This window comes from Petaurus breviceps, unplaced genomic scaffold, assembly GCF_028583685.1.
Source record: "Petaurus breviceps papuanus isolate PSGF00001 unplaced genomic scaffold, PetGlider_PUasm1.0 186, whole genome shotgun sequence".
Taxonomy (NCBI): Eukaryota; Metazoa; Chordata; class Mammalia; order Diprotodontia; family Petauridae; genus Petaurus; species Petaurus breviceps.
Window position 1 is genome coordinate 38054196 of NW_027185798.1, and position 12058 is coordinate 38066253.

The following is a 12058-nucleotide window of genomic DNA, read 5'->3' on the forward strand; positions in this document are numbered from 1 at the left end:
CCTATCTTGGCATTCTCAAGAAAATATTATTAGGTTCTACCATTCCTGCTAGCTATCCTCCTGTATATCTCCTCTTTTCTCAAACAGGGTCCTTGACAAAGTTGGCCATATTCAGTGCCTACACATCCTCTCCCTTTCATTCTCCTCTTAAACTTCTACAATCTGGTCTCTGGCCTCATCACTCAATTGAAACTGCTGTCTCCACAGTCACCAATTTTATCTTTTAATTGTGAAATTAAATGGCCTTTTTTCAGTCTTCATCCTTCTTGACCTCTCTACCTTCAGCCTACATTGTTCCTGCCCTTCGCTTCAGGGTCATCCTCTCCTTTCTACATTTTTGTGACTCTGTTCTCTCTTGGCTCTCTGACTACCCATCTGGCCACTCTCACAGTTTCCTGTGCTGAATTCTCATCCTTGTCACATCTTCTTATCACTTTGTCATCTCTTGCCTATAAAACTGCAATAGCCTCCTAACTGGTCTGCCTTCGTTAAGTCTTCCCACTCTATGGGTCCTTCTTTCACAGCTTCCAGCCAGTGATTTTTTTCCTAAATTGAAGGACCATGCCACTCCTCCCTACTCAATAAACTCTATTGGTTCCCTACTATCCCTAAAATAAAGCTAAATTCTTCTGGAATTTCAGCTCTTCATGACTTGGCCCTTTCCTACCTTCTTTCCAGTCTATTTACATACTACTCCCCACTCTGTTCTCCCAGATTCAGCCATGCTGATCATTTACTATTCATCAAGCACAACACTGAATCTCTCATCTCCATACCTTTCCACAGGGCTGTCTCCTGTTCCCATAATGCTCTCTGATTGTACCTCTGCCTCCTCTAATCTCCAGCTTCTTTTAAGCCTCAGCTCCAGTGCTACCATCTGCATGGAACCTTCCCTGCCCCTCCCCTCCATTAGTGCCTTCCCTTCCAAGGTTACCTTGTATCTGATTTGCATATGTCTTGTGCATGTACATATGTATGTACGTATAATATGCCTGTATATGTTCTCTTCCCTGTTGGAATGCAAATTCATTGAGGGCAAGTATGGTTTTGTTTTCATAATTATATCCCTAGGACTTAGCATAGAGCTTGGCTCATAGTAAGCCCCTAATAAATGCTATTTCATTCATCCATTCATCAACTAATACAGTGTCATTTTCCTTCCTGATCAATGCTGAAGTTAATGTCATATTTATTGTTCCACTGTTACTTAGCTGAAAGAAGTAATTTAGCTTGCTCAATAATTATGTATCCCTAACTCTTTTAAACATCTCTCATCATCTCTAAATAATTCTTTTAAATTATCAAGAGAGATTCTATGGTTTCAATGATCATCAATTATTTTTCTTATCCCCAAAAGTTGTTAATCAGTAAAAATGACCTTTCAATTTCAGCACTCCTTCCTGGCAGTGAGAGGATGAATTCACACACTTTCTTTAACAGTTGGAATACTAATGTTCTCATGATAAAAATCCTTGAGTATATCAAGCCATCTCTGATCTGTAAGTACTATTCTCTCATTACATTTGGCTTGGAAATTCTTATTAAAATATGATCTGAGGACATAAAATCTATTTAAAAGATCATCTTACATCAACGTGTGAAAGGAGATTCATCATTTCCCCAAAAAGCCTTCCCCAACACAGACCTTCCCTATTCTTCTTCATGGCATGTACCACCATCTTCCCAGTCACTCAGACTGGATACTGGGGCTTCTTTCTCTCCCCTCAAATCCTGCACACAATCAATTGATAATTCCTGTTGAATCTACCTTTACACCATCTTTTTTTTTTTTTTTGCCTTTTGGAGGGCAATTGGGGTTAAGTAACTTGCCCAAGGTTACACAGCTAGTTGTGTGTGTGTGTGTGTGTGTGTGTGTGTGTGTCTGTGGGTGGGTGTGGGTGTGGGTGTTAAGTGTCTGAGGCTGAAATGGAACTCAGGTCCTCCTGACTCCTGGGCATCTCTTTACTCACTGCCATCTAGTCATCCCTCTCCACACCATCTTTTGTATCTTCTCTTCTTCAATTACATAGATGCCAACCTAGGATCAAGGACTATCTCCTACATTAAGCCCCAAGCTAAATGTGTTCTATGTCTTTGCAAATTTTCTTCTAGCATTTTGCTTGACTCTCTCCTTTTCTATTACCTTCCCTGGGTTGTTGCAAAGAAAGTATCTTGAGAACACTGAAGAATTGTAGAAACATGAGTTACTATCACATTCAATTTTTTAAAATTTTTTTTACTTTTTTCCAATCTAATAGCATTTTATTTTTTCCAATTACATGTAAATATAGTTTTCTATATTCATTTTTATATCCAAATATTCCTCCCTACCACCTTCCTCAAGATAGCAAGCAATCTGATATACACTCTACACGTGCAGTGATATTAAATATATTTCTATATTAGTCATGTTGTGAAAGAAAAATCAGAACAAAAGAGAAAAACCATCATAGAAAAAACAAAAAACAAAATAAAGTGACAATAGAATGCTTCTATCTGCTTTCAGACTCCATAGTTCTTTCTCTGGATTTGTTACATTCAATCTTGAATCAGACTTGTTTCTATATATATCATAGCTCCCTTGTAAAATTATAAGCTCCTTGAGGGCAAAGGCTCTACTCTTTTGCATTTTTGCTTATTAGTACCTATTAGAGTGCCTTACACATAATAGGAAATTAGCAAATGGTTATTGGCCACTGGTGGCTCAGTGGATGACAGGGCTGAATCTGGAATCAAGGAGACATGAGTTCAAATTTGTCCTTAGATACTAGCATGTGACCTTGGGCAAAGCACTTAACCTCTCTAACTGCCTCATTTTCCTCAACTGTAAAATAAGAATAACAGCATTTACCTCCCTAGGTTATTGTGAGGATAAAATGAGGGAGTATATATATATATATATATATATATATATATATATATATATATACTAGCAATTATTATTATTACTGAATTAAATTGAATTATTCTTTCCAAAAGGGTTCATATCTTCTCTGGATTTTTGTTGTTTAATTGTTTTTCAGTCATGTCTGATTCTTGGTGACCATATTTGGAGTTTTCTTGGCAAAGACACAGGAGTGGTTTGTCATTTCCTTTTCCAGCTCATTTTACAGATGAGGAAACTGGGGCAAATAGAGTTGAATGATTTGCCTAGGGTCACATAGCAAGTAAGGGTCTGAGGTCAAATTTGAACTCAGTAAAATGAGTCTCCTGACTCCAGGCCTAGCACCACCTAGCAGCCAATTCTTCTCTAGATAATCTCTTTCTAAGCTATTTTTTAACTGAATTCAGAATAATTGATAAAGGTTATGAAGATTCTACTTCCAAAGCTTCAGAATTTGAGAACAAGCATGATCCAGACCTTCCCATTTAATGGAGAGATGGGATCTGGACCCCTAAATGCCCCTCAACTTTCCCACACTGTTATCTTGCCTGAGGCATCTGGAACTTCCCCAATCTACCTAGATACTCAATAATCCTTCTATCTGTCCCTTCACTGTGGTTTTCCAACCACTTAACTCCTTTCATTGTCTGCACCTAGCCCACCCCAGGCTATTTACCATTCCTTAATCCCATCCAGATTTTCTCACTGTCTTTTCTTGTATAAAAGTATCAGTCTTATCCCTACTAAGCCACAGATATACTAGGAAACTTGTCCATCATACTGGTGTTATGTCACTACTTTGACTGAAAGAAGACCTGAGTGGACAAATTCTTTCGAGACAGACTCACCTTGTACCCTTACATTTCAGGGTTCCCAACACCCAAAACTGCAACACATTTTCATGTTGCAAAAAGTTACCATGAGCACCATTCCTAGCAATTTTCTTCTCAAACTGTCTTCTTTGAACAACAAGGTCTTGGGATTTCTTCTCCAAAATTCTGATATAACTGCAACTAATGATTCTGATATATATATATATCTATATATATATATATATCTATATATATTATAGATATATATATATTATATATATATAGATATATATATATATATTATATAATATAGATTCTGATGCTTGATGAGGTATGGGCTCTGGGAGCCCCCTCTAGCTCTCCTTGAGTCTTTGAGGTACAGGCTCTGAGAACCCCTCTTGGACTGATTAAATCATCCCATTTGATGAGACATTTGCATGAGGCCATAAGACTTACATTGTAGCTGAGCCCAAGCCTTTGTTACTAGACTTCCCACCCTTGAGTCCATCAAAATATCAATCCACCCTTGAACTGGACTAGCCCACCATTGTCTGTAGTCTCCACCCTTAATCACTCATTGACCTCCTCCTGAAGACCCTCCAGAAACTCCTCCTCTAGACCACTCCTAGATTCCTCCCACAACCTTCTGTATATAAGACCCCATCTTGTCTCCATAGAATAGTGAGAGAGCCATAGAATAGTGAGAGGGCTGAGAAAGCACCATGGGATGGTGAGAGCACCATAGAATGACCTAGCACAGACTTACTCTGTGTCTAATACAAGAGAACTTTTAATAAACTTGACTTTTCTTTGGCTGAGAGAAGACTTGAGTCAAATTCATTCGGCAGGACCTGGCTTATTGGTATTTTGGGGTCTCCAGAGCAACCCTTACCCTCTTTATGGGTAACCTCTTCAATGCTGATATATTGAACTTTTCCATGTCAGAAATGGCATCATGGAAAATGATAAGCACCGTTTTGCAAAGAACAAACAAAAAAACCCCAGCTAAGTAATGACCTAGAATATTCAAAAAGTTAATGATAAGAGCAACATTATCGAACATATATGTAACGCAAATCAAATTGCTTTTTCCATTTTAAAGAGGGAAAAAGTGAGGGAAGGAAGGGAGAAAATTGGGAACTCAAATTTTTTTTTTTTTTGCTTTTTGGAGGGGTGAATGCAGGGCAATTGGGGCTAAGTGACTTGCCCGAGGTCACATGTGTGTGGGATACAGAGACCCTACACCAAATTGAGATGCCTCGAGGTGAAAGCAGGAAGTTTTATTGAATCTGGAGAGAAAAGTGGGTGGTGGAGAGAAAAGTGAGTGGTCCCCACTCTGGGAAATCCAGAGAAAGGAGACCGCCATACAGAAGGCAAAGCTGGGATATATAGCTGAAAACTGCTCTGAACCCTCCCCCACATTTCATTCTACACACATGGTAGTTTTGTGTTAAGTGTCTGAGGCCGTATTTGAACTCAGGTCCTCCTGACTCCAGGCCCAGTGCTCTATTCACTGAGCCACCTAACTGCCCTGAGAACTCAAAAATTTTAAAAATTATATGTTAAAAATTGTCTTTACCTGTAATTGGGCAAAATAAAATATTATTTAAAACATTAAATAATGATAAAATTAACAAAAGAATAACAGTACCATCAATTGAAAAAATAAATCTCATTATTAGAATTCTTTCAAAAATAGCTTATCTTCTCAGATATCTTGTGTTTAAAGTAACAAAGTTTGCCTGTTCTCTCCTTTGACAAATCACAAAAAGATTTTAGCATCTCCATTTGTAATGTATAAATGTGAAGAAAAAAATTGAATATTTGTACAATCTCAACTTTCATGTCAACTAGAACATTGGATGTGTTATTAATCCAACTGTTGCAAATTTATGCAACCACTCCTCACCAGTGCTCTATTGCAGTTAATTGACCTTTTCTGGAAAAAGAGATTCAAACTTGTACTTTTGGCACTTCTTAAGTCAGTATTACTAGCTGACATGGCTGCAATCTTATCAACAAGTCTACCACAGTTCAGAATAGAGAACCATTAATCAAATTGTCACCTGCTTCACCTGGCAGGGTATCCAATTCAAGAATTTTCACATTAAAATTGGGGATTTCCATGAAAATATCTCCCTAAGAAAATTCCTCTGATCTTTGATATGAGATGAATCTTTTGTAAAGCCAAGACACAAATTCTCACTCAGTTCTGGTCATAAGATATTTTGAGATTCTGGAGCATTTCTCAAAATTGCCTTGCTCAATTTTCATGGTAGCAAAAATCTGGAAACAAAAGTGGGTGTGCCTTGTTGGGAGAATGACTCCAAGGAATACATTGTGGCAGGCATATGAATAATTCAAAAAAACATGGGAACACATCAATTGTTTCAAAGAGATAAGAGCAAAACCAGGAGAATGATATATACAACGGCCATGATGCTGTAAATGAAAACAAGACTGAAAAAGAACTGCATTCAAATTAAACGAAATTACCAATCTTTGTCCCCAGAAGACAACATACTTCTGCCCTTCTCTGGGTAGTTTATAAAAGAAAAGAGCTGTAAAATGTCACATACACATACACTGTCAATTGCAGTATTGTTATTCAGTTTTTCTTAACTGTCCTTTGTTACAAAGGAGAATTCTGGTGGAAGAAGGTGGGTTATGTCAGGAATTGATTTATAAAATGCAAAAAGCACCAATAAGACTTAAAATGAAAATGCCTTCTTTTTATTCATGCTAATGGAAATTTAGATTCAAACAACGTAGGAAGAAGTTCAATCTCAAGATGTGAAACTGGGATTATGTTTTACAGTGTGATATATAATTACTGCTTCTTTTCCCACAAACCCTATTTTAATAAAATCATCTTTTAGAATTTCTTCATTGGAGAACTAAAGTTACAGAGCTGACACCTAACTGATGTTTCTTTGATTGAATATGTAAATGTAAGACTTCCAGCCATGAACAACACTTACCCCACTACCATTTGGATGCAAAATGTTAAGTATTGATCCTCACATTGATGGGGTATGGACTCTGGAAATTCCTTTACTCTCCTTGAATCTTCCCACTTGATCTGGTGTTAGACTGAGGAATCTACCCATCCCAGTTAACTGACCTTTCATTGTCTGCACATGGCCCCACCTAGACTTCCAACCTTTGACCCTATCTAGACCTTATTTTCCCTTGGCTACTTTGTCCAGGTCCCCGGTGTTACCTCATAGCCACCCCAGCCTATTGGCCATTCCTATCACAATCCTCCCTAGACTCCTCCCCCAGTCACCCCAGACTACTTGGCCACTACTAGGACCCATATCCCCCTCCCCCCAGTCTTTCTTAATATAAGACCCTATCTTGTTTCCTTGAAAGTTCTCAGAGTCAATCTGGCTGGTTTGCATTAGCAATATAAATGTCCAGATTCCTTAAGAGTACCCAACATAACAGATCTTTAATAAACCTCATTTTTCTTGGGATGAATTCATTCGGGCTGGACCCATGTGTTGCTGTTTTGGGGTCCCAGCACCCCTAAACCTCAACAATGTTTCTTTAAAAAATTTTTTCTCATTTCTTTTCAAAAGCATATTGTTTTATAAGCTTTGCTTATTAAAATTCTACTTTCTTTTCTTGACTTTGGCACTGATTTGAACACTAAAGTGAGATTTTAAAATAATTTGAAATGCATTTAAAGCAATTTCAAAAATATGACAAAGTAACAGCATGAAGACAATCACTTATCATAATAACTCATATTTCTGTAGCATTTTAAGATTTACAAAGTACTCTCCTCATACCCCATCCTGTCAGATAGGTAGTACTATTATCCTCATTTTTAAAATGAGGAAACTGAAAATCCATTGATTTACCCAGGGTCACACAGTGTCAGAGGCAGGATTTGAACCTAGACCTTCTGATTCTAAATTCCCCACACTTTGTACTACACAACTGATGGGGGGAATAGCAATAGGTTATACAGAGACTCTGATAAAGATCAATGACCAGAATCCCTTTGATTCAGTCTGGAAGGAATTCAGTAGGCCCAAGCAATCTTGAAGTCAGGATTGTAAAAGTTTATTGTTACAAGTTTACAGCAGCCAAGAGTTCTTAGGGAACCTGCAAACTTAAAGAAGTCACAGGTATAGTTTTAAGGAGTCAAGACAGTAAATCAGGTGTCAATTATGCTAACTAGGTGAGGAAGGGTGTGATTAGGGAGGAGTTAAGGAGGAGTCAGTGCTTAAAGGAACATGCACTTTTAATATCAACTGGGCAGCCCTGTTGCCCATAATTCACTGGGAAATAGCCCAAGGTGGGGCCACCTGGTCGTGTGGTTTTAGGCCTGAAACATCACTAAGTCAGCTAGCGGTCAGGGCTGACTAAGACGTGCCACTCTGCCACCCATCAATGTCATGTTTGACAAGATGGATGTTGGGAACCAAGGCTAATGGAGACTCAGTATGTGTATAATTGGCTAAGGACTTAACCTATAGATAGTACATTGAAGGATTCATAGATGCAGCTGGCCATTATACTAAGGGGAGATAATATTTGCCTAAGCTAAAATGTTTATAGAAGGTTTAGTGAAGGATTCATAGGTGTAGCTTGTTATTGTTCCAAGCAGAAATAAACAGTTCATGAGTTGTTGCTGGGCAGAGTGCTGGCAGGGGGAAGGGGTAGAGTGAATGCTCTGAGACTGGGGAGGGGGAAATATGATTTTACAGGCTGGTTTTACAAATTGATTTAAAAAAAACTGATGTTACAAACATAGATCCCAAGCACCCCATCACAATGATGCAGCTTCACAACTACGATTGCATGAATTTGTATATTATTCCATACAGTACAGTATCCATGGCCTTTATGACTAGAAATTCCATGGCTTTTTGTAATAACCACCATACTTCCTACACCAAGCCACTTTGGCTCAGGTCTCACATGCAAACATTTGCACTCATACTTACTATAAACATACATAGAATGGGTATATATGTGTGTTATTAAATAGATGACTTTTGGTACCTTTAGTTTTGTCATCACTCAAGTTTCCAACTATAACCTTTTCCCATAGCCTTCCAGATAAGAGTCTCTTTTATTAACAAAGAATTTTTTTTAAAAAGAGAGAAATAAGAGAAAATATAAGAAATAAAAAAAATAATAAAAAAGAGAGAGCTCCTCTCCCCAATTATGGTTTTTGCCTTAATAAGCATTTGCCTGTATCCCAACTAGGACTGCCTGATTTGAGTGTATACTCCAGGCAATGCGCTTGATCAATAAATCCACATCTAAATTTATCTTAAAGCCAGGTCTCGGTCTAGCTCTTATTCTTTTCATAACAATACCAAGGCTCCTTAAGAGTATACCCATCATGGTGAACCTTTAATAAACTTTGCTTTATTTGGCTGAGAGAAGGCTTGAGTCAAATTCATTTGGCAGGACCTGGAGTGTTGGTATTTTGGGGTGTCAAGCACCCCTAACCTTATATCTTGTCATCATTTTATGATGACCTCTTCAATTCCTTTAACAAGACAGATCAATGAACCTGTTCTAACAGGCTATCCTGGGTGTGCTAGGGTGCTTCCTGTTACAGAGAATAAACCTTAGGGTTGTTCTGATTTGTATTTCTGTTAGTATTAGTGATATGGAATAATTTTTTACATGTTAATAGTTTGCAATTCTTTTGAGATGTATTTTTTCATATCTTTTAACATGTCTTCTTTTGGGGAATGGCTTAGGAATACGTTTCTATTGACTGTCTATATATCTTAGCTATCAAAACCTTAACAGAAATTTATGATGCAAAGATTTTTTTCTTTAGTTGACTTATTGCCTTCTTATCCTAGATGTGTTCATTTTGTTTGAGCAAAAGCTTTTCCATTTCATATAATCAAAATTATAGACTCTATCTTTTGTAATTGCCATTCTCTATCCCTTGGTTAAGAATTCATCTACCTATAACTGTGAAAAGTAGATGATGAGGGGTGGCCAGGTAGCACATCGAGTAAGATCACCTGCTCCAGTGTCGGGATGACCTGGGGAACGAATCCCATGTAATGTTGAGCAAGTTACTTAACCCTGATTGCTCATAAAAAAAAAAATAGATGATGTGCCTTTCTTCCTATTTTTTTTATGTTATCTTTAACATTCAGTTTATGTATTATGAAAAATTATTTTTCTTAGTAATCATTATCTTGGAGACTTAGAGCTGGTCCCCCCCACCCCCAGCCCTCTTTTTTTCAAAGTTGTTTCTTCTTCAGAAAGACTCTATTGATAATGAGATTGTATTGAGTCTCCTTATCCTGGTCAAAACCCAACCCAAGCTCTGAAGTAATTTTAATTGAATTTACTGAAGCTCCATTGTGTTCTGCCTAGACTTGGGTGGAGACAGATTCTTTTGTCTAGATAGACCAAGACTGGAAGTTGTCTGGTATGGTTGGGGGATGGGGTGATAGCCCCAGTTGAAGGTTGAAAAGATGTATAAACTGTGTACCCCAACCACCAAATGATCTCCATTCCAACTCTGCATCCCCCCTCCCCCTTGCATGTCTGCCTGTTTACATAGATGGACATAATTTAATCATGTTTGTCTTTCTTAGACCAAACTCTGGAGGTTGACAATCTTAATTTTGAATTGGTTATATAGAACATGATCTAAGATGTTGGCCTAAGCCCAATTCCTGCCAGACTGTTTTCTAGTTATCCCATCAGTTCTTATCAAATAGGTAGTTTTTTTTTCCCTAGATAATTACATTTTAGGGGCTTATCTAACACAAGGTTATTTGTTGTTTGTGATTCCTCCTTGTCTAATTTATTCTACTGATAAACTTTTCTATTTTTTAACCAGCAATACATGATTTTGATGATTACTCCTTTATATTATAATATGAGGTCTGGGAATGCTATTCCCCTTTCATTATTACATTTTAAAAATTATTTCCCTTCACATTCTAGATAATTTTTTCCTCCAAATAAATTTTGTTATAATTTTGTCTAGCTCTGAGCACTAAATATATAAATTAACTTTGGAAGCATTGTCATTTTGTACTATTTTGGCATGGTTTAGCCTTCAGCACTGAATATAACTCTAGCAATTTAAATTTTTCTTTATTTGTTTAAGGGAAATTTTATAATTGAATCTACATAGGTATCAAGTGTGTTTTAATAGACTGAGTCCCAAATATTGTAAGCATTTTTTAATCATTTGATTGGGATTCACATTTCTATTATTATCTCCTGGATTTTGTTGTTATTATTATTATATAAAAATGCTATTGATTTTTGTGGATTTGTTTTGTAGCCTGCAAATCTATTAAATTATTATCTCAAGTTATAAACTAGAACAGTTTTGTTTTCTCTTTGTCAAGCTTAATGTATTTAATTTCTTTCTTTTATCTTATTACTACCATCAGCATTTCTAGAACTCTATCACATAATAGCAGAAGAAATGGGCGTCCTTGCTTTACTCCTGTATTCGTTGGGAAAACTTCTGGTATACTCCCTGTTGAGGTTTATGGTTTAGGGGTGCACGAGGCTCCAAAATACCAACACGTGGGGTCCTGCTGAATGAATTCGAATCAAGCCTTCTCTTAGCCAAAGTAAAAAAAAAGTTTATTAAAGTTTCGCCATAATTCCCTCTTAAGGAGCCTAAGCATCTGTGACAAGCAGGCCAGAATTATCTGACAGAGAGTGAGTTTGTGTTAGATTAATCTCAGCACCTTCATGGAGGTGATGAGGTACAGGCTCTGGGAACCCCCTTGAACTCTGAATGAATCTTCCCACTAGATGAGGCTTTTGCCTGAGGCCATAAAACATTTCATTTAACTAGGCCCAAATCTCTTATTCTTACTAGCCTAGCCCTCCATTATCCAGCTAGTCCCCACCCTTGATCCTCCAAAAATATCTATACCCAAATCAACTGTTATACCCTTGAACTGGCCTAGCCCACCATTGACTATTGTCTCCAGGTAGCCCTCCAACAATTTCCCACCCTTAATCACTCATTTACTGGAGTCTGACCTCTTTAACTCCTCTTGAAGACCCCCCCCCCCAAACTCATTACTGGAGTCTGACTTCATCTGACTCCTCCTGAAGACCCTCCCCAAACTCCTCCTCTAGACTACCCCTAGATTCCTCCCACAACCTTTCTGTATATAAGATCCCATCTTGCCTCCACATGGTGTTGCTCTGTGTCCAATACAAGCCTTATTGATACTGAGGCTCCTTAAGAGTCTACCCAGTATGGTGAACCTTCAATAAACTTTGCTTTACTTTGGCTGAGAGAAGACTTGAGTCAAATTCATTTGGCAGGACCTGGTATGTTGGTATTTTAGGGTCTTGAACACCCCTAACCCTATAGGTCATCATT